This window comes from Bos mutus, chromosome 2 (assembly GCF_027580195.1).
Source record: "Bos mutus isolate GX-2022 chromosome 2, NWIPB_WYAK_1.1, whole genome shotgun sequence".
Classification (NCBI taxonomy): domain Eukaryota; kingdom Metazoa; phylum Chordata; class Mammalia; order Artiodactyla; family Bovidae; genus Bos; species Bos mutus.
In genome coordinates, this window is record NC_091618.1 from 96,046,513 (window position 1) to 96,070,432 (window position 23,920).

Here is a 23,920-nt window from a genome sequence, read left to right on the forward strand (position 1 = left end):
ATAGGAGTGAACAATTTAGAAAGAGCCTTCTTGAGGCTTAGCTCTGAACCTTAAGAACAAAGGTTCTTGCCTAAGAATGAAGTCCCAGAAAGGAAGTGCCTCAGATGATGGAGAAGTAAGTCTTAATATGAGGAAGGGATCCTAAAGAGGATGTCAAGGTGCGGTCACCAAAGGCAAACATGCTTCCTTTACAACTAACTGAATACTACACTTGCCATTTGCATTGGTGAAAACCCTGGTTGGTAAAAAATGGTTCTCTGTTTCTTGACTCAGTTAGCTGAAGAGGTTCATGTTCTAGTGACTCTGGATGGAAAGCAGGGGTTGGTTTGGAAATGTTTCAGTTTGGAGCAGAGCTCCTTAATGACGGTTCAGTGATGTGGCTTTTATCTTTTTTTAAAGACATTCTGCATTGAAGTTGTATTAAATCAGTATGTGGCTTGTTCTGACTTGTTCTCATTAAAAACAAAATCTGATCATGAATTTGAGCCATTATTTGTTGAAATTACTGTAAGCAAACACAGTAACTTATTTTTAATCTAGGACTTGATTATGAAACTTGTGGTTTACCCAGAGTTATTTTGAAACTTCTGCTTTTCTGCTCTGGCTGTTGGCCTGCTGACTTTTCAGTTTACGAGGGGCGCTCTACTGCAACGGAAAACTGGAAATTCTAGGCCCTCACCGTGTGCCCTTTGGGTCAGCCTTACAGGTCATCTAAAGCCCAGCTCCCCCGACACAAAATCGCTCCCCTGTTCTTTCCCATCAGGGCACCCGAGGCTTTTCCCACTCAGCCTTCACTTCTTTGGGGTGGTATAAGTTTAAACTGCACTGGAAAGGATCAAACACATCATTTCATTATAAGGTAAGTTAGTCCAACGTATTACCCAGCACTCATATTTCAGAGAGAGAGAGGTTATTTCAAGGAAACACGACTGGAGTACATTTCTTCCTTTGGGGCTGGGAGTAGGCTAAGAGATTAGGAAGAGTTCAGAGGACACAATGAAGTAGTCTTAAAGACTTACGTTTCTATCACAGCGTATCAGTCAGATGGGTCCAAGGTGTAAATACCGGCGAGAAAAGAGCATCATGAGGAGGTATCTCCCATCGACCTTATCATTTATGTAAAATTAAGCTACAAAGAGGATGTTGGTGTCGTTTTCTTTCAGTTTGGACCCCACATAAAAAGCATGCTGTGAAGTCATTTTCTCCTCCAAGAGTTGGCTGTAACCCCTACAAAGCCAGTTTATGGGGATTTGGCGTGAACATGTTTTCCTGAGATGTGGGTTTGTTTTGGTGGGGGAGGGGCGGCTGTACAGGTAAATCCGAAAGATTTTCGGCTGTGCACAGAAGGTCCCCACCGCTCTGCTTCAGGAGCAGGTCTCCTTTGGCGCCAGGACAGCGCTTGCGGCGATTCCCGCCTGCTCCCTCGTACCCAGTACTAGGGGCTCTTCTCCGCAACAAAGCGCCGGATGCACCCCCACCTCCGCGTTCTGCAGCGCCTGCGCAGTAAGCCGACGGAGGCGTCGGGCTCGGCCTGGCACTCTGTGCTGGGACGTCCCGCCCCGCCGCTCGGCAGGGTGCAGGGTGTCAGTTCGGGCTCCAGGCGCCCGGCAGGAGTGCTCGAGAGCCAGTCAGGTTTGCGTCCCACAACGCTGGCTGCATGGAGTTCTGATACATCCCAGAAACAGTTTCTAAAGGAAGTGGCAAAAGTAGAAAAGAAGATGCCGCGGAAGCTTTCACCAAAATAAAGTCTTGAAACTTAACCAGAGTCGTCGGTCTGGCGCTAGCCTGAATGAATGCCTATAACAGAAAGGGATCCCTTGGCTGGGGGATGTAGCTCAGTGGTAGAGCGCGCGCTTCGCATGTGTGAGGTCCCGGGTTCAATCCCCGGCATCTCCAACCAGCCCAGGGTGTTTTTTGTTTTTTTTTTTTTAATCCATATAATAGTAAATGTATGTCCTATTACATTTCACATGTGTACTCTAGACGCCCCAAAAATATATAAAAGAAAGTCTCGAAAAATATGGCACGCCTCAGGGAATCAGCCGTTTTAATTGCTCCAAGAGAAACCCAAACGGGAAATTATGCTCGTCATCTTTATTTGCATAAAATGACCATTCCTAACTTACTAATGAACTCGTTTTGAGGAGCTGAGACGTGTGGCAAAAGGGAAAACATCATATTGCATTGGCCGGGAATCGAACCCGGGCCTCCCGCGTGGCAGGCGAGAATTCTACCACTGAACCACCAATGCTCTTCCTGTAAGTTGTTTCCCACACCTTACTAGAGTAGATTTATCAATGTGCAGTGAGTTTTCTGTTACAGAGTGAAGTCCTTAATTCAACTTCAGAAAAAGCAATGGAGTTTTTTAATTAAATAACTATAAACATTGAATTAACATTTACCAAAAAAAACTCATTATACCTAGTTCTGTTGAACCTTGAGAGGAGGTTCTGTCTTCTGAAGTTGTCCTCGGTGAATGAGGCAAATAAAAATTTTATTAATATGTAGACACAAAATTACATAATTACTTAGTTGTGTGTTCAGATGTTTAGATGTTTTAAAACAACCACTCCTGTTTTACTTTTCTTATCTTAGCTAATTCAGGCAAATACATGGGGTATTTGTCAGGGGTTGGGAGTAGGATTGACGGAGCAGTGAAGGCGAACTGGCGCTTAGATCCAAGTATATTGGAACTATGCGATGTGAGCAGGCATCTTTGGAACGTTGGTGATTCTTGACAAGTGACCTAGAATCTGTAAGATGTCCCTTCTTTGATAGTGAGAAACTTGATTCCAGGACTCTTTTATACTCCACAGTATGAGTTACCCTTTGTTTCCGCGGAAAGTAAAATTGCAAACCATACAGTGAAGTTATATGAGGAGGAGAAAGTAAAGTGAAGGAAATGCATTCATGGAAATGAATCTAAACATAAGATAGAAGACTCTGGACTTAGGCATTATTGCCCCTTTATCTCTGAGAGGGAAGTTCCCAGCAATTTATAGGATCTTTGAAGGCCAAAAAGAATTTGGGGGGAAGGGGATGACTGAGAAATAACAGTAAGCACATAGCGGTCGCTGTGTGCTGGGCCGTGTAAGTACATTACACGTGAACTTCAACCCAGTGAAGTGGGTGTTCTCATTACTTCAGCTTAGCAAAGGAGAAAAAGTGAGGCTGTCAGAGTCAAGGTGGGAACACAAGTGGTATCATGCTTAGTATTTCGTTGCTTAGCCACTCTCCTGCCTACAACAGAATAAAACACTGTGTAGTTACACCAGAATTATTTCCTGTGTAGCTCAGGAATATTGTGTATCAAGACTGGGGTTAAAGAAAGAACATAACAAACTGCTGAAATAAGGTGAGACTTCTACATCAAGATTTATTTTTAAGCATTTTTTTAAGTGGGTGCATACAAAGCAAAATTTGAAGACAAATACAATACAGAATTATAAAGATGTAAGAGATAACAAAGAGATTAAGGAATAAAGAAATCTAGACTACAGTCTTAGTAACATATGGGGGAGCAAGTGAAAATCATTTTACTTTTTAGGATCTCAGTTCCTTAAAATAAGAGAACTAGAGGAGAAATGAGGTTTTAAAATTGCATTCCAGAAGTGTCTCAGGGCCACTAGCCAGCACAGGAGGGGTGGGGTGGGGATGGGGCATGTTGGGGGAGTGGGGAGCTCACCTTCTTTACCTGGCTTCCACACTTCACCAGCTCATTTATAACCTCTCCCGTTTATTTGCATTTGTTTGATGGCTTACAAGTCTGGAATAAAAAACGTTGAAAAGCCCTCAACTGGATGACGTAAGTTCATCTGAACTCTGAAATGTTATGATTCAAAATAAAAAGGCAATCTAAAACTTCATGAGAAACACTACAAATTTAAAAATTTAAACAGGTGGCAGGAATCAAATAAGAAGTATGATCTAATGGCAAACATTATTAGTGACCCACCAATGACTAGTTTACTTTTTTTCTTCCTGAAAGTCTACCTAGCTCCAGGGACAAATTGTGTGCATTAAGCCAGTTATTCCATTCCCCTTTCCAAGGATTGAGCTGGGATGGGTTTGTGACAGTTCCTGCCAGTGACAGAAAGAATGGTCAGCCAGGGGCTTCTGGGAAAGCTGGAGTCTCTTTGGCCCTTTCTTTCCTGCTTGTAACACCGTCTTGTGAGATATAATGCTTAGAGCTGCCCCAGTCATCTAGTGACTTGCTGGGAGACAGAGGATGACCCAGCAGAAAGAAAAAGAGACACCGTGCCATCCTGAAATTTTCTCCACCCAGATTTTTGGTTAGGTAAAATAAATGAGGCCCTTTATTGTTTAAGCCCCTTTGAATTAGGTATTTTGTTACATGCAGCCAAGGGCATGTAGGACGTGTGTGTGTGTGTGTGTCTCCCAACAGTTTGTACCCTTTCTGGTACAAGTCTTCTATACTGTAGAGAACCAATACCTTGAGATTTGAGTAAGACAACTTGGCCCTTCATCTCCTTTTCTCACAGTGATAAGTCTACCCAAATGTTTTCCCTCACCATTGTGCTGAATTAAAGACAATATGTAACCATAGCAAGGGAAATCAAATCCCTACCAGAACTTTCTTTCCAGAGTTATAAGCTGAGACTTTTATTTGGGGTGGTGGGGGCGGGGGTTAAGCAAGTTGAATGTATAGCTGGTATTGTTGGTTATAGCTATCTTGATTGTACAAAAGAGAAAGAGAGGCCGACTCTGGTATGACAGTCATGCCTAACTAGAACAAATTCTGGATTTTGCACTTATATGAGTCAGTAAGTTGTCCTTATGCAATAAGTTGCCTTTTATTTTTTAAATCAGTTTAAGTAGTAGTTATTTTGCTTGCAAATGAAAAACACACATTGAGAAGCTATTTTACCCCCAAACAGTACATTTAGAGGACTTTTTACTCTAGAATGTGCTATAAGATGAAAATATGAAAGTTTAAGGAAAATTTAGAGAAATTCATCATCAGTGGTTGAATCACCAATAACAGCCATATGAAAAATTTGAAGGACCCATCCTTAGTTTGTTGGACTAGTATTAATTCAGTAGCAAGGGAAGCCACCAAAGATTTTTTTGAGTAGATAAAAGATCAAGAGCATCTGAAGAGATGATCTGGCAACAATGTGTCAGAGAAGTGGAAGTAAGAGAAACTGTAAGTAGGGGAATTCACCCAGGAAGTGAATACAATGGGAGCAGTAAAGCAATGAGGTCTTGAATTAGGATGAGGTCTCTAGCATGAGGCAAGGCAGGAAGAAGAAGGAAAATGAATCTGAGAGATTAAGGAATAAAGAAATCTAGACTACAATCTTAGTAATCTATGGAAGAACAAGTAATTTAAGTGACTGGGAGGAGTGGTGTAGTGTAGGGAAGTCAGAAGGAGAAAGGATGGGAACTAAGGTTCTCAGGGGAGAACCTTACTAGGCAGCTGTCATCTAGATCTGAAGAAATCAAGGCTCCAAGGTGAGTTGGGCTTCAGCTGCTTAGGAGTGGAAGGTAAGAATGTAGATACGGAGGCAATCCCACAGAGTTGAGAGCAGAGCCTTGGGAAGGTCTATGTTAGGGAGCAGCAGGAATTGAGGGGTCAAAGAGAGACAAGGAAGTGGAGTGTCTGGAATCTGTGGAGACACGGCTTATCAGGCAGGCAGAATCCTCCTTTGCCAGTTGTGAGTGACACATCATGACAAATACAGTTACTTTGTTTCAGAGATACACACTATATTGACCCTGTTTCACATCAGAGATGCTGTGGCAGGCCGTGATTTCCCCTTTGGTATGGTTAAGCATGGAAAAATCACCAGATGGCACACCCTGACACTTTGCCTAGTCTACCATGCTCCCAAGCTCTGATGAGCAAGCCCCAGTGAGGGTGGCCGAGAGGAAGAAAGCAGGGAGTGCCGTGAAAGGTTACACAATCATGTCTCTTAGGAAACCTGATCTTTGTGACAGCCCCATGGGGCAGGCAGGAGCTTGTAATTTGCATCATGGCACCTTGGGACACTTGCTCAAGGCACCTAGTCCCTGGTTGATGCTGGCTCACTGTGGAAATCTGGCCAAGCTTAAAGCTGAAGAAAGCAAACCATTAAGAAACAGAAATAGTTCATAGGATGCATAGCCACCAAAGCAATGACTTTTTTTTTTTAACTTGTGAGTGATTGTATTGATTTAATACACACAGCTTATTTCTGTCCCAGGTTACAAACTAGCCCTGGGGAAATGGTGGAGCCAGTCATTTAGATTGCCCTTTACTGGCTGGAAATTAAATCATTACTTACTCCATTTTAGAATCACAAGTAGTACCCCAAGGCCTACTTTCCTAAGGATTAAAATCAAGGCATGGAAATGAAGAATCCAGGTGTAATTCTCAGATGCATGCAGATGTTGAGAATGCAGCAATTTTTCCTAAAAAGCTGTCACTGCCAACTCCTTCTGCTCGGGATATGCTCATGCCTAGTCCTCCAGCATGTCCAATCAGTCACCGCATCTGATTCCCCCCTTTTAAAATGGCACTCATTCTTGCTCCCATCCCTCTCTCCTACCTCATGCAGACCCTTATCAGCACACTTCTTGGGTTACCTGGGAAACCCCTGGTTTCCTTGGCCATCCTTCATGCTGTTACCAGTTGAATTTTCTCCCTCCTTCTCCTACTCCCTCCCTCCTTCCCCTCCTCCCTCTGTTTCTTATTTCCTTAATATTTGAAAATAAAATTGTTCCTTTATTGCTGGTTCAATAATTGAATTAATTTCAAATCCATACAAAGTCCTCAGGTTTATGGGTGGGAATTCTTTATCCTTTTCTTTTGACAGCCATCTCTGGGAGCAGCATTTATTCATATATTCTTGACCTGGGCCACTTGGCCACCTACTATCTAATGGCAAAAATGGCTTTCTCTTCCTTTCTCAAGGGTTCTCTTCCTCCTCTCAAGTCAAGTGGTTTCTTAAAATATATATATATTTTAGAAGTAACCCATGAATGTGGTAAGAAAATTCAAAAGGTATAAGAATATGCATTAAAAAGTAAGTCTTAAAAAAACGTAAGTCTTCACCCCACTGCAATCAGTTTCCAGATCTCATTCCTACAGGCAACTTGCAGTCATTCGTTTCTTGTGTTTCCCTCCACAGATATTCTATGTAGATACACATATAGCATTTTATGTGTTTATGCACAAATGGTACTTACCATACACACTATTGTGCTCATTGTCTTTTCTCTCTCTTTCTTTTTTTCAGAAAAATTGATCTCGGGAAAATTTCTTTCCAAGTACATGGGAAGATACTTCTTTCTTTTTAACGGTTCTATCATTTTTAACTGCCTTTTACTGGTTAGAAATTAAAATTTTATTTATTCCATCTCCCAATCACAAATAGTGCCCCAAGGCCAAGTTTCCTAAGGATTAAGTCAAGGCAGGGAAATGAAGACTGAAGCTGTAATGCTAAGATGCATCAAGATGATGAGAATGTCCACTACACGAAGGAGCCATCATTACCTTAGCCAGGTCATTAACAGAGGACAGACTATCTCTGATCTTTTGTTAGTGGAAATAAACTGCAGTGAATATCCTTGAACAAATGCCATTTTGCTCATGTGTAGGACATGTTGCAGGATAAATTCCTAGAGGTGCAACTGCTAAGCCAAAGGGTAAGTGCATTTAAAATTTCCATACGTATTGCAGAATTACTCCCAAGAAAGGTCTATATTTTTAAAAACACTAATTTCATTACATTACTCTTTTGTTCACCAACCTCAGTGGATCCCAGGTGTGACCACATTTTCTAAACCTTGCTAGATTCAGGGCCAGCTTCATAGAAGTGTGTCCTGTGTAGTCGCCCAGAGCCTCTCACTTGGATGGTGATGGGACATACCATAGCTTGTATGCAGCATGTAGAAGGCATTGGGTCAGATGTATTACAAAGTAACATGGATGCTCTCAAAAACATAGTACATAGTAAAGAATGTAGGGGCTTCCCTGATGGCTCAGTCGGTAGAGAATCTGCCCGCAATGCGGGAGACCCACCTTTGATTCCAACCTGGGTTTGATTTCAACCCAGGTTCAATCCCTGGGTTAGGAAGATCCCCTGGAGAAGGGAATTGCAACTCACTCCAGTATTCTTGCCTGGAGAATTCCATGGACAGAGGAGCCTGGCAGGCTACAAATATAAGCTACAAAGATGACAATGTTATATGAGTTTAAAATAATGTAAGCAAAACAATACATCCTTTGTAAGGTCACATATAAACAAAAGATGTATATTAAGCACAATATGGTGATGGTTTATGGGGAGGCAAAGGGAATTAAATAGGATATGGGGATAAAAGTCAATAAGTACATGAACAAAACAATGAAGAGGTGTGGTCCGATAAGAATAACGTATCGTGAACAGAAAGTATGAGCAGCTCATCTCCAGACTACTGAGCTCTCCCTAGCTCAAAAAATCATAAAAAGTAAAAAGCAAAGCATATATGTAATAAAAATGCAAAAAACACAAAAAGATACAAAGTAGGAAGTAAAATTTTTCCTCCATTCTAGTACAGTCATGGGAGTGGTGGAGGTTGGGAGAGAGAGAGACAGGGAGAGAGAACATAGTGTAATCAGTCCTCTATTGATGGACCCTGTTTACTAGAATGTTTCTCATTTTTAGATTGATTTTTCAGCTTATTTGTATATAAACAAATCTCAATTGTATTTTACTTTTCTGAGCTCCTTGTATTGAAGGAGCTCCTTTTCTGAGCTCCTTCTGGTCCCCGTCAAAATTTACCTCTTAAATATTTACCAAAAATATTTTATTTTTTACTAAAAATAAAAAATATTTCCTCTAACATTATACTTTTGGTCAGAGAAAGTTTTATACCGTTGTTCTGTTTGCATGACAACACCTTTTCCAGTCCTGTGGCTACTGCTGCAGATTGCGTTTCAGTAGCCCTAAAGCAATGTTGTATGTAAAATCAGTGTTCAGATATTCTGACTGATACTGAAAATTGCATGTGGAAAGTAACCTTCTCTCTAGTTTTGAACAAAGATATCTGGCTATATAATGGATTTAAATCATAAGGAAAATATGTTATATGCAGCAGAAATGATCTCCTAAGCAAGCAGCTGAAGCGCTAGAACCAGCTGTCACTTTATCAAGGCTGTTAATATAAAAGAAAAAAAAGTGTGTCTCTGATTGGGGATACTCAGTTTGCAATAGGGAGGAACACTTTAGCTTTATGCAACTCATCTAAGGATAAGAAGGGCTCAGACTGTCACTTCTAGGTTACATTTAAAATATACAACATATGCAAAATTACATTAAGGGGCAAGAAAGCCTCTCTGACTGAGAGTGAATTATCTTTCAAACATCTTTGTTCAAAACTAGAGCACACTCATGACAAATTACAGTAGGCACAGTAGGTTCACAAAAAGATCCGACTTTCCTGTTTTTGAACTAGCACATCCTATGCCAAACCCTGCAAATGCTGACACACCACAGAGCCTCTGCTCTCAAATTCTAGCTGTTTTTTTTTTAAACATCACAATCCAACAAACACACATATATAATATATTGTTGTTGTTTAGTCACTAAGTTGTGTCAGCCTCTTCTGTGACCACCCCATGGACCGTAGACCGCCAGACTCCTTTGTCCTTGGGATTTCCCAGGCAAGAATATTGGAGTGGATTGCCATTTCCTTCTCCAGGGGATCTTCCCAATCCAAGGATTGAACCTGAGTCTCTTGTGTCTCCTGCAATGGCAGGCAGATTCTTACATTGAGCCACCAAGAAAGCCCTCTGGCTTTGTTTTTTGATGATGTGTATTTTATTGTGTCCTTGTCCTTGTGGCCCACAGACATGGTCTTGGAAATGATTCCCAGCTTCCTTGCCTCCTGGTATTTCTCTGGGACATTTACCTCCTTTAAGTCAGTACTCAGAAGGCTCAGTTAATCGAAGTCCCTAAGGCCCCATATTGGATGTCATTGGCTTATAGAATAGGGCCAAAGAAATACCTTAATTTTGTGTCTCCTCGGCATTTTGTACAAATTTAATTTCCTGTGTGTCCTAATGTAATAGACAAATCCATTTTTTGAATTGTTTGTAAATACCTTGAACTTTTTCTATCAAAGATTGAATCATCTCAGCACAGAAGTTGTGAAAGTGAGTAAGGTATCTTAATAGAAACTTACAGATTTAACTTTGAACACTGAGAACCATTAACACATTTTTCCTTATTATTCTTTACCTTCATTTACTGTAAGAGGCTGTATTGCAAAGTCATATACCATTTGACTTTGTTTTGTTCCTTAACATTCATGAACCATCTTATCTTGAGTTTATGCTTAAAATGTTAATACTGCTATTAGTTACTTGGAGACCTCTTCACTCTTCCCCTTTCCTCTGTTATGTATACACAATGTTTACCCCAAAAGGGTATTGTACTGGTGAGAGGAGTATTCGATTTGGTCAATTAACTGAATGTCTAACAGACAAATTATTTCCATTTTAATGTGATTTTTTTTTTTTTTTTACACTTTTAACACTAACCTTATGCAGTGGAAGAAAAATAACAGGGTAGGTGAAAATAACTACAACTGCATGCAGTATTTTTCGGAAATTAGTCTTTGTTCAGCTTGAACTAACAGCAAAGTAATTACATAAACTAGAACACTTTTAGTTAACAGATGGAAGAAATTAAGGTTTAAGTAACTGCTTAAAATCCTTTAAAAAATAAGTGGAGAATTGGAAATATGACTCTAGAACTTACACTCTTTAAAAAAATAAATAACTAAGAGATTCCCTTCCAGAATATCTTTTTTTTTAATTTAATTAATTTATTTTTGGCTATGCTAGATCTTCGTTGCTGTGCACAGACTTTCTCTAGTTGTGGTATATAGGCTTCTCACTGAGGTGGCTTCTCTTACTGTGCAGCACAGGAGCTAGGATGCATGGTCTTCAGAAGTTGTGACATGTGGGCACAGTAGTTGTGGCTCCTGAACTCTAGGGCACAGACTCAGTAGTGTGGCACATGGGCTTAGTTGTATGTGGGATCCTCCCAGATCAGGGATCAAACAGTGTCTCCAGCATTGGCAGCAGAATTCTTTACCACTGAGCCACCAGGGAAGATCCTAGAACTTACACGCTTGACAACTGGTCTATAACAGACCCACAAGAGATTTACTTTCTATTTCATTTGTATAAATTTCAGTTAAGTTCTATATATTAAATAATTGCATCAATGGATATTACTAGCAGTTTTTCCTTTAGCACCAAGTAGCTTCCACTATGATCTTAAGGGTCATTAAACCTGAAGTCCCTCAGAAGGGTAAAGAATTCCAGATATAACTGGAATACTCTGATATAATGTATATATTATAAAATATAATATTCTGAGTTAATGATCCCCTGTTATAGAACTAGTACCTACTCTTAAACTAACATTCAAATGTTTGGATCACTGATAGGAATTCTTCCTACAGAATCCTTCATGGTTTTGAGGAATATTATACCTAGTCAGTGGAGAAGGCACTGGCGACCCACTCCAGTACTCTTGCCTGGAAAATCCCATGGACGGAGGAGCCTAGTAGGCTGCAGTTCATGGGGTCACTAAGAGTCGGACACGACTGAGTGACTTCACTTTCACTTTTCACTTTCATGCATTGGAGAAGGAAATGACATCCCACTCCAGTGTTCTTGCCTGGAGAATCCCAGGGACGGGGGAGCCTGGTGGGCTGCCGTCTATGGTGTCGTACAGAGTCGGACACGACTGACATGACCTAGCAGCTGCAGCAGCAGCAGCATACCTGACCAGAAAAACTAAGTCTGCTCAGATACTAGATAGTTCCTTTGGCTCAGTTTGCCCCCCTGAGTGAAACTGCTTGCCCAAGTCAGTTGAGAGCACTGGTAAAACAGAACACCCAAAGCTTCTCCCAGCAGTATTGAGTAACAAAGAGGTAAGCTTTATCCATCAGCCTTTAGACAGTTGTTTGGAACACTTGTCACATAATATATTAGTTAAAAGTTCACAATCAGGTCAGGTTATCAAGATTTGAATCCCATTTGCATCTCTAGCTCTCTGAGCTTGGGCAAAGCATTAACCTCTCTGTCTCATTTTTTTTTTTTTTTTCTTTGTAAAATGCACACACAGTTGTACTTACCTCTTAGGGTTTTTGTGAGAAGTAAATGGGCCAACACACATAAAATTCTCCCACTGCTGCTGCTGCTGTAAGTCGCTTCAGTCATGTCCGACTCTGTGCGACCCCATAGACGGCAGCCCACCAGGCCCCCCTCTGTCCCTGGGATTCTCCAGGCAAGAACACTGGAGTGGGTTGCCATTTCCTCCTCCAGTGCATGAAAGTGAAAAGTGAAAGTGAAGTCGCTCAGTTGTGTCCAACTCTTAGCGACCCCATGGACTGCAGCCTACCAGGCTCCTCCATCCATGGGATTTTCCAGGCAAGAGTACTGGAGTGGGTTGCCATTGCCTTCTCCAAAAATTCTCCCACAATATCTAGCAAATAATAGACTTAGATTAATAAATGTTAGTTATTAATACTAAGAAATGAAAGTCAAGATCACAACAAACTGTACAAAATTCTTAAAGAGATGAGAATACCAGACCACCTTACCTGCCTCCTGCGAAACCTGTATGCAGGTCACGAAGCAACAGTTAGAACCAGACCTGGAACAATGAAGTTGTTTAAAATTGGGAAAGGAGTACATCAAGGCTCTATATTGTCATCTTGCTTATTTAACTTATATGCAGTGTACATCATGCAAAATACCAGGCTGGATGAAGCACAGGCTGGAATCAAGATTGTGGGGAGGAATATCTATAACCTCAGATATTCAGATGACACCACCCTTATGGCAGAAAGTGAAGAGGAACTAATGAGCCTCTTGATGAAAGTGAAAGATGAGAGTGAAAAAGTTGGCTTAATACTCAACATTCAAAAAATGAAGATTATAGTATTGGTCCCATCACTTCCTGGCAAATAGATGGGGAAACAATGGAAACAGTGGGAGACTTTGTTTTCTTGGGCTCCAGACTCACTGCAGATGGTGACTGCAGCCATGAAATTAAAAGACGCTTGTTCCTTCTAAGAAAGCTATGACCAAACCAGACAGCATATTAAAAAGCAGAGACATTATTTTGCCAACAAATGTCTGTCTAGTCAAAGCTATGGTTTTTCCAGTAGTTATGTATAGATGTGAGAGTTGGACCATAAAGAAGGCTGAGCTCCAAAGAATTGATGCTTTCAAACTATGGTACTGGAGAAGACTCTAGAGAGTCCCTTGGATAGCAGGGAGATCAAACCAGCCAATCCTGAAGGAAATCAACCCTGAATATTCATTGGAAGGACTGATGCTGAAGCTGAGGCTCCAATACTTTGGCCACCTGATGCAAAGAGCTAACTCATTAGAAAAGACCCTGATGCTGGGAAAGATTGAACACAGGAGGAGAAGGAGATGACAGAGGAAGAGATGGTTGAATGGCATCACTGACTCAATGGACATGAGTTTGAGCAAGCTCCAGGAGATGGTGAAGGACAGGGAAGTCTGGCATGCTGCAGTTTGTGGGGTCACAAAGAGTTGGACACTGCTGAGCAACCAAACAACAAAAACAATTATAAAATATCCTTATAATCAGTATAAAGATGAGCAACATAGTTATAGGGACCATTAAATATAAAACTAAGAGAAGAAACTACATACTACTCTACTACATAGTAGTAGAGAAGAAACTACAAAAACTCCATATTTTTGCTGTGTTAGCAAAAAAAAGCAGTTCTTTTATTTCGTCAAAATTTCATAATCTTTGTTTATACTTTTTGTGGCTATTTTGGTAGAGATAATGTCAAAACTACTAATCTTCATGACCTTTTATATTTATAGTATAATTATGACATGAAGCACTTTCACAGTGATTTTGCTTTGCAACAATTCCGTGATAGCTAATATTTCCTTGTTTTAGTAGTGTAGAAACTGAAGGTTAAAAAATTAAAGCTACCATTTTAAAGAGGCAGAAGGTTTTTTCATTCTAAATTCCTGAATTTTCTTCCATGGGAGTGTGGAGAATGTAGATTAAGTGATTTAACTATTTAACACAATTAGTGAATCAGCAGGAAGTATTCAGTTGGATTTAGTTTGCCTCAAAAATTCAGTCACTTCAACTTAAATAATTTGCAGTGTTAAATTTAAAAGTTTTGGTGCAAATGCACAAATTACTTGGAGACAAATATTGATTTTCCTTATAATTGAAGGATAGGGTCTTGATGTCATTCTTGTGTGTGCTTATTCCTTCAATTGTGTTCAACTCTTTATGGCCCCATGAACCAGGGGCTGCTCTGTCCATGGAATTTTCCAGGCAAGCATACTAGAGCAGGTTGCCATTTCCTCTTTCAGGGAATCTTCCCGACCCAGGGATTAAGCACTCGTCTCTTGTGAGTGCTTCCTACCTTGGCAGGCAGGTTCTTTACCTCCTGAGAAGCCCCTGATGTCAGTCTTGCTGTCACAAATTTTAAAATGGTAATAAAAAATATAGAGAACATTGTCATTAATCTACTTTCATTTTAACATTTTAAGTGAAATTGCTTTCAAAACTGACATTTTAAAGCAGACTAAAACATAAATAACATACAACGTACTACTTACCTGTGTTTTTAATTCTTCAAATTGTGTATAAATTGAGTTAAGTTCAACAGTTCTGTAATAATTGATGCTAAAGCACAAGTACAGACAGTCAACATGTGAGGTCAAACATTCACCTTAAAACGTATGGAATAGATCTATTATATGAAAGTATTTATAATGCTTCTTATAGATATATATGTGTGTTTCTATCCTAAGAAATGCGTGTGTGCTCAGACATGTCCGACTGTTTGCAACCCCATGGACTGTAGCCCACGAAGCTCCTCTGTCCATGGAATTTTCCAGGCAAGAATACCTTAGTAGGTTGCCATGTCTTACTCCAGAGGATCTTCCCAATCTAGGGATCAAACCTGTGTTTCCTGCTTCTCCTGCATTGGCAGGCAGATTCTTTATTACTGTACCACCTGGGAAGCCCCATCCTAAGGAATACTTGGATCCTAAATAGTCTAAATGGGCTTCCCAGGTGGCGCTAGTGGTAAAGAACTCGCCTGCGGATTCAGGAGACATGGATTTATTTGATCCCTAGGTCGGGAAGATTCTCTGGAGTAAGAAATGGCAACCTACTCCAGTATTCTTGCTTGGGAATACCCATGGACAGAGCAGCCTTGTGGGCTACAGTCCATAGGGTCGCAAGGAGTAAGACACGACTGAAGCAACTTAGTTCAGTTCAGTTCAGTCCCTCAGTCGTGTCTGACTCTTTGTGACCCCATAGACTGCAGCATGCCAGGCCTCCCTGTCCATCACCAACTCCCGGAGTTTACTCAAACTCATGTCCATTGAGTCAGTGATGCCATCCAACCATCTCATCCTCTGTCGTCCCCTTCTCCTCCCGTCTTCAATCTTTCCCAGCATCAGGGTCTTTTCCAGTGAGTCAGCTCTTCGCATTAGGTGGCCAAAGTATTGGAGTTTCAGCTTCAACATCAGTCCTTCCAATGAATATTCAGGACTGATCTCCTTTAGGATGGACTGGTTGGATCTCCTTGCAGTCCAAGGGACTCTCAAGAGTCTTCTCCAACACCACAGTTCAAAAGCATCAATACTTTGGTGCTCAGCTTTCTTTATAGTCCAACTCTCACATCATACATGACTACTGGAAAAACCATAGCTTTGACTAGACGGACCTTTGTTGGCAAAGTAATGTCTCTCCTTTTTAATAAGCTGTCTAGGCTGGTCATAGCTTTTCTTAGAAGGAACAAGTGTCTTTTAATTTCATGGCTGCAGTCAACATCTCCAGTGAGTCTGGAGCCCAAGAAAATAAAGTCTGTCACTGTTTCCATTGTTTCCCCATCTATTTTCCACAAAGTGATGGGACCAGATGCCATGATCTTAGGTTTCTGAATGTTGAGTTTTAAGCCAACTTTTTCACTCTCCTCTTTCACTTTCATCAAGAGGCTATTTAGTTCTTCTTCGATTTCTGCCATGAGGGTGGTGTTATCTGCATATCTGAGGTTATTGATATTTCTCCCAGCAATCTTGATTCCAGCTTACGCTTCATCCAGCCCAGGGTTTCTCATGATGTACTCTGTATATAAGTTAAATAAGCAGGGTGACAATATACAGCCTTAACACACTCCTTTCCCAATTTGGAACCAGCCTGTTGTCTCATGTTCAGTTCTAATTGTTGCTTCTTGAACTGCATACAGGTTTCTCAGGAGGCAGGTCAGATGGTCTGGTATTCCCATCTCTTTCAGAATTTTCCACAGTTTGTTGTGATCCACACAGTCAAAGGCTTTGGCATAGTCAATAAAGCAGAAGTAAAGCAGAAGCAACTTAGCACACACACAAATGGTGTAGATATTCATATGCTTGATGGAAAGGGTATGAAGCAAATGATCTCAAGTTAGTTTCTAGCTCTGTAGCTCTGTCACATTTCTGTGGCTTTATTGGCATCATATTATTGGTAAACTTAATTTTAAAAAATTAACTTTTACATTCAAAGTGGATGAGATCTGTGACTTCCCAGGCTGTCCAACAGTTAAGACTCTGCACTCCCAATGCAGGGAGCACAAATTTGATTCCTGGTCAAACAACTAAGACCCTGCACACTACACAGCATGGCCAAAAGAAAAAGCAAAAGTGGATGACATATTCAAAACTTTTTCTTAGGTTATTTATTACCAGCATTACTTTAATGAGTACTTACTCTTCAAATGATTATAATTCCAATGACATTTGCATTTTTTAAAACAGGGGATGCCATCAGTCTTTTCATATATATTCTAAATAACAGTGACAGTCCCAGAAAGGATCAGTAGGTATTTAATATATGTTGTTAAATAAGAACATGAAGATATTACATAATATCTATCTAGATATAATGATGATGAGTTAATGTGCTCCTTAGACAATATAACGAACACACATTCTATTATTTTACTGTGGAAGAATAGAACAAGAAGAAAGTCTAATTCAAAGTCTTTACTTTTCATTAATTAGTCATTCATGAAATATTTTTTGAGGCTTTTAAATCATGTGCCAGATACTCTTCAAGTCACTGAGGATACATTCTTGAATAAAAGAGACAAAAATCCCTACCCTCCTGGCACTAACATTCTAAATGGGAAGATTAGGGAAAAAAAGATGCAATATAAGAAGACAGTGTATAGTTCCATAAATAGTTTTAAGAGCTGTGGGAAAAACAGACCAGGGAAAGGGGTTATATAATGTTTGTGTGTATGTGCTCTGTGGTGTCTGATTCTCTGTGACCCTTTAGATTATAGCCTGTCAGGCTCCTCTATCCATGGGATTTTCCAGGCAAAAATACTGGTGTGGGTTGTCATTTCCTCCTCTAGGGGATCATCCTGACTCAGGCATCAAACACTCATCTCCTGTGTCTACTGCATTGCAGGCAGATTCTTTACCTGCTGAGCCATCTGGAAGGTAAAACATAATGTTGATAAGAGACTAAAATTGTAAATAAGGTAATGAGGGAAGGTCCCACTGAGGAAGTGACATTCCAGGGAAGATGTGTCAAGGGGGAAGGGTATTCTTTGAGAAAGAATAGAAAGTGTAAATTCCAAGTCCCTGAGGTGGAAGGTGATTTTTTAAGGAAGCAGCAAGGAGTTCCTGTGGTTGGAATGAAATGAAGGTGGATGAAAGTGATGGAAAATGAGATTAGGGAGACAGGTGGGCAGATGGTGGCTAGGCAAGGAATTTGGATTTTGCTCTGAATGATATGGAATGCCACTGGAAGGTTTTCGGCAGAGGAATGGTTTTACTTAATAGTACTTAGCAGAAGTAGTCTGGCTGCTGAGTTGACAGTAGGGTAAATGGGGGCAAGAAAGATAGCAAGGAGTCAAGGTAAGAGATTATTTCAATAATCCATGCAAAACATGAGGGAGGCTGGGACAGATGATAGCAGTGACAATGGTTAGCAGTAGTTAGACTGAATGTATTTTACAACTACAACTCAATGTTAGATGCTTTCAAAGCTGAAAAGCATTCAGGCCCAGAGAAGCTGTAGTTTGACTAAGACAGGAACTAGTTAACCTGTAGAGCTGACATTGGATCACAGGTCTTCTTCTACTCCATTTTATACTTTCCCAGTAATCTCACTTGTATAAGAGTTAAATAACTCATCCTTTGAAATCAAATTGGAAAATGAAAAATCTTACTTAAATGTAATTGGGATTACGTGTATTAGGATTCATTGTTTAAAATTAAATGAAAATATTTCAAAGTCTCCACATATTTTATATCACTTTATTCTAAAGGTGAAACTGATTTGCCTGGCATACTGGACAGCTTAGATCTGGACTGATTTGTTTTTTCCCCCTGTTTATCCAAGTGGTCAACATTTGACTCTGTTCCTTCACTGTTCATGAGTTTTCTGAATGATTCGTGAGTGTCTTGTATGGTGCCAGATACTGGAGCTTATCTAATACCTGACTCCACTGAAACCTCACCTTGGCTGTCCTCAGGCACTGTTGGTCACTCACTCCTCTGCGTATCTCTCTTGTAACATTTATTGCACTGAATGACATTTATCTGTTTAACTGACTTGTTTTCTCATGAAATGTTAAGCAATCTGAATTCAGGATTAAGTCTTATTTATCTTTCCATTTTCAGAAACTAGAACAATGCCTCACGCATTGTAGGTGTTCACTTAAGGATGAATCAACCAATTTTACTCAGAATTTGGTTTAGGATCACTTTCTTTTTCTTTTTTTCCCTTTAGATCTCATTCTTTTCAAGGTGAATGATCAATAGAAAGGAACACTGAAAAGTTAGAAAATAGTATTTGATTAATACCAGTAATTAGGTAAGCTCTGTGAATGGTTGTATAAAATTAAACAAATGCCAAAAGATGAAAATTATGATTGACTTGATGATTTGGAGCAAAACCTTGATGAATGGGCAATGAGTTTCTATTTGAATCTGTATTTGTTTATGTATTCAAGTTCATAAACAAACTACTAATAATAAGATTGTTCCTTAACTTACCAAATATTTATTGAGTACCTATTACATCAGGATTTGCTGATGCTCTTGGTTCATGAAATGCTTTTAGGTGCATATGGATATTTAAATTTTTAATTTGTTTATATTAATATATAATTCATGAAATTTATTTCTTAGGAAGAAGTTAAACTTTTTAAAAAGTAAATTGAAGAAAAATGTAACAAGGGAAGTAAAATAGTGAGGGACATGTACAAATACTAAAACTTTGAGAAATATAATACAGTGAGCCATTAAGTGACAACAAAGAAATTTCTAGAGACTAGTCAAATGGACCATGAAGTATTATAGCTGATAATAAAGCTTAGTTTCAGGAAAAATAGCATTTCTTGAATGAGAAAAGAGCTAGCACTTTTTTTTAGCTTTTTTTCTTTTTCTTACTGTTGGCTTTAAATTTATATATCTGAGTGATATAAAACCTTCTTACTGACTGATTTCATCTGTATTTCTCCCACTTCCATTCTGCTTTTCTATTTTTCTTGACCTCTTATATTTTTTTAAATCGCCCTTCTCATTATCATCAACAAGAACAAGTATGAAGAGACAAAATGTGGTTGAATTTGCATAAGAGAAATTATAGCTGAGTAGTTTTATAGTGAAACATGCCTTGAGACATATGCTTTTGAGTACTAATCAAAAACTTGTAAATAAGTGGTCTATGGCTCTATGGTTAATTGTGTCTGTCTGCCTCTCTTTTTTGGTTAAAACCAAACATTTCCTTATTTAAAATAAACTTATAGGATAAGGACAGCCAAACTTCTTTGCATCTTTAAGGTTTAGCAAACTTTGAAGCTTTTTTCTAAGTATATTTGAAAAACAAGAAATTTGGGGATACAAAATTGTTACTTGATCCAACATATATTTTTCTTTTTGGATTTGTTCCAAATCCTACCTATCTGAAATATCTATCTGAAATAATTATTTAACTATTCAGTGAAACTTTCAACATCCTAATAAATATTCAGATTTGGTTACAAGATGGTTGTCTCCAGCCAGATTCCTATATAGTGTTAGCCACTCAGTTGTGTCCAACTCTATGCAACCCCATGGATTGTAGCCCTTCAGATTCCTCTGTCTCTGGGGTTTTCCAGGTAAAAATACTGGAGTGGGTAACCTTTTTCTTCTCCAGGGGATCTTCCCGACCCAGGGATCAAACCCAAGTCTCCCACATTACAGGCAGTTTCTTTACCATCTATTTAGCCACCAGGGAAGCCCTATAAGAGATTCGTACAATGACATTTGTGACTCAACAAGATGCATTTCTACCAATTTTGAACCTCTTAAAATATCAATTAGCAATGCTAAATAAAAATTCCAACATTTGTTTTATTTGCTTCTGATTTCAGCTGCATAATTTTGTAATTTGGAAAGTTCTTCAGTAGAAACTGACAAGAGAAATAAAACCAAAATCAATTTTATTTCATTTTGCATCTCATTGATGATACTTCGAGCTGTTTAAATCTTTCTTGCTGCAACTCCCTCATAAAGCCATTCATACCTAGAAAAGAGTTAAGAATTGATACACACATAGAGGGTGATAACTATGAATAAATCATTTAGATCTCATTTTTCCTCATCACTTTTCCTGAAATGTTAGTGTTGGATTCTTACATGCCACTGGTTTCACTGATTTATCCTTCTGGGATTTTTTTCACCAGATTAGTCACTGGAAAAAATGTGAGACACAAGGTTTCTTGATGCATATTCTCAGTATTCAGTAGTATATGAATTTTAGGTCTTCCACAAAACCAAATGGATGGGTCTTCTAACTTTTCATGGGAAAGTTTTTCTTTGTTGGATCTACTCAGTTTATTTATTGACACTTAACCTAGAGAATAGGATTTATTAAAATTGAATGTGCACGTAAATCATCCGGGAAAATATATGAAGTGCAGATTCTGTCTGGTAGGTCTCAAGTGAGGCTTGAGATTCTGCATTTCTATGCCAACAAAGGTCCATACAGTCCAAGCTGTGGTTTTTCCAGTAGACATGTATGGATGTGAGAGTTGGATCATAAAGGAGGTTGAAGGCCAAAGTATTGATGCTTTCCAACTGTGGTGCTGGGGAAGACTCTTGAGAGTCTCTTGGACAGCAAGGAGATCAAACCAGTCAATCCTAAAGGAAATCAACCCTGAATACTCATTGCAAGGACTGATGCTGAAACTGAAGCTCCAATACTTTGGCCACCTGATGTGAAGAGCTGACTCACTGGAAAAGACCCTGATCTTGGGAAAGATTGAGGGCAAAAGGAGAAGGGGCTGACAGAGGATGAGATGGTTGGATTGCATCATTGACTCAGTGGACATGAGTGAGCAAACTCCGGGAAATGGTGAAGGACAGAGAAGTCTGGTGTGATGCAGTCTATAGGATTGCAAAGAGCCAGACATGACTTAATGACTCAACAACAACAACAAGCACCCAAGTAATGCTTTTGCATATGTATATACTGGAACTGCCTTCTGAGTGGCAAGGGACTATAGCAGAGATGCTCAACATGGTGGAATTGGAGGACTCCCTAAATCCAGATTAGCTTGGGGTGCTCATTAGAATGCAAATCCTTAGTCCTCAACCTGTTTTTACAGAGAAAAAAATCTATGTAGGTATCTTTTACTTCTACAGAAAAGCATTTTCAAATAAGTGGCCCAGTTTATTTTTACATTTAGTCGTTAAGTCATGTCCGACTCTTTTTCGACCCCATGGACTGTAGCTGGCCAGGCTCCTTTTGTCCATGGGTTTTCCCAGGCAAGAATACTGGAGTAGCTTGCCATTTCCTCCTCCAGGGGATCTTCTCAATCCAAGGATCAAACCTTTGTCTCCTGCCTTAGCAGGCAGGTTCTTTACCACTGAGCCACCAGAGAAGCCCTAATTTTGCATACATTAAATTTAAAAAAGAGCAAACAAAAACCCAACAACTTTGTATCAGGGAGCCCTGTAGTTCTATACTTTTGTTGGGAGCAGAAAGAGGATTAAGTGGGCATTGGAAGAGTGGGCTAAGAGGTAACAATGGTTTTCCTTCCTTAAAAATTCTGCCTGGTGTTGTGGATCGTGAAAATGTTCACATTAGCATTCCAGAAGGTGATCCAACTGTCTGAGCGACTTCACTTTCACTTTTCACTTTCATGCATTGGAGAAGGAAATGGCAACCCACTCTAGTGTTCTTGCCTGGAGAATCCCAGGGACGGGGGAGCCTGGTGGGCTGCTGTCTATGGGATCGCACAGAGTCGGACACGACTGAAGCAACTTACAGCAGCAGCAACAGCATATTCTTGAGGGTTGAAAGAAAAAAAAAAAAAACTTGTCCTTTATATATTTTACCTTACATTAGTCACTCTTTAAAACTTCTATTCCTTATTATTTGTTTAGTACCCAAAGATGCCTGGTTTAGAGTATGACCTCAGATTAACTGAAAGATAATGAGCTCATTGCTACTACATCTTTCTCTCACTTTTCTTCCCTAATCTCTTGTACCTAGTCTTTAACACCCAGCTCTAATATCCCTTCTACTTGAAAGCCTTCCTTGTACAAGCTAATCATAGGTGTTAAAACATTTTTATTTGTTCATCAAATTTGGCTCAATAATTCCATTTTAAAAATATGGACATGAATACATTCAAAGCATGAATAAAAAGATATGCATGTTTTCTGTAATACAGATTGGAAGCCACCTCTACAGGCTACACCATGTGGCTTGCAGGATCTTAGTTCCCAGACCAGGGATCAAACCCCGGCCCCTGAAGAGAAAGAACCAAGTCCTAACCACTGGACTCCCAGGGAATTCCCTGCAGGTCCCTGAATAGGTGATTGACTGAATAGATTCATCCCACTGGAATATTATACAGCCAGTAAAAGAATGATATGAATCTACATGCATATATTTATTTTCATAAAAAGATGTTCTCTATATGTTGCTAAGTGAAAGAGAATTTGCAGGATATAATTATAATATTTATAAAAAATAGTATACTTAAATACTAAACTTAGTTCTAAGTGCTTAATATCAGTACAGTTCAGTTGCTCAGTTGTGTCCAGCTCTTTGTGACCCCATGGACTGCAGCACGCCAGGCCTCCCTGTCCATCACCAACTCCTGGAGTTTACCCAAACTCACCTCCATTGAGTCAGTGATGCCATCCAACTATCTCATCCTCTGTCATCCCCTTCTCCTCCTGTCTTCAATCTTTCCCAGCATCAGGGTCTTTTCCAATGAGTCAGCTCTTTGTATCAGGTGGCCAAAGTGTTGGAGTTTCAGCTTCAGCATCAGTCCTTCCAATGAATACCCAGGACTGATCTCCTTGCAGTCCAAGGGACTCTCAAGAGTCTTCTCCAACACCAAAGTTCAAAAGCATCAATTCTTCAGTGCTCAGCTTTCTTTATAGTCTAACTCTCACATTGTACATGACTACTGGAAAAACCATATCTTTGACTAGATGGACCTTTGTTGGCAAAGTAATGTCTCTCCTTTTTAATATGCTGTGTAGGTTGGTTATAGCTTTCCTTCCAAGGAGCAAGTGTCTTTTAATTTCATGGCTGTAGTCACCATCTGCAGTGATTTTGGAGTCCAAAAAGATAAAGTCAGCCACTGTTTCCACTTTTTTCCCATCTATTTGCCATGAAGTGATGAGACCGGATACCATGATCTTAGTTTTTTGAATGTTGAGTTTTAAGCCAGTTTTTTCACTCTCCTCTTTCACTTTCATCAAGAGGCCCTTTAGTTCTTCTTCACTTTCTGCCGTAAGGGTGGTGTCATCTGCGTATATGGAGAGTTTTAATAAATATTTTTTGGATGAATGAATAGGTTGAGTGCTTTATATGCCTCTGAGATTATAGTTCTAAGA

At 39.6% G+C, this 23,920-nt stretch overlaps 2 non-coding genes across 2 annotated transcripts; one reads left to right on the forward strand and one right to left on the reverse strand.

Annotated features, from left to right (window-relative positions):
• Positions 1 to 1,824: 1,824 nt before the first annotated feature.
• TRNAA-CGC (transfer RNA alanine (anticodon CGC)) lies at positions 1,825 to 1,896 on the forward strand. The gene has a single exon. It is a non-coding gene; the product is annotated as a tRNA-Ala (tRNA).
• Positions 1,897 to 2,180: 284 nt separating this feature from the next.
• TRNAG-GCC (transfer RNA glycine (anticodon GCC)) lies at positions 2,181 to 2,251 on the reverse strand. The gene has a single exon. It is a non-coding gene; the product is annotated as a tRNA-Gly (tRNA).
• Positions 2,252 to 23,920: the final 21,669 nt, after the last annotated feature.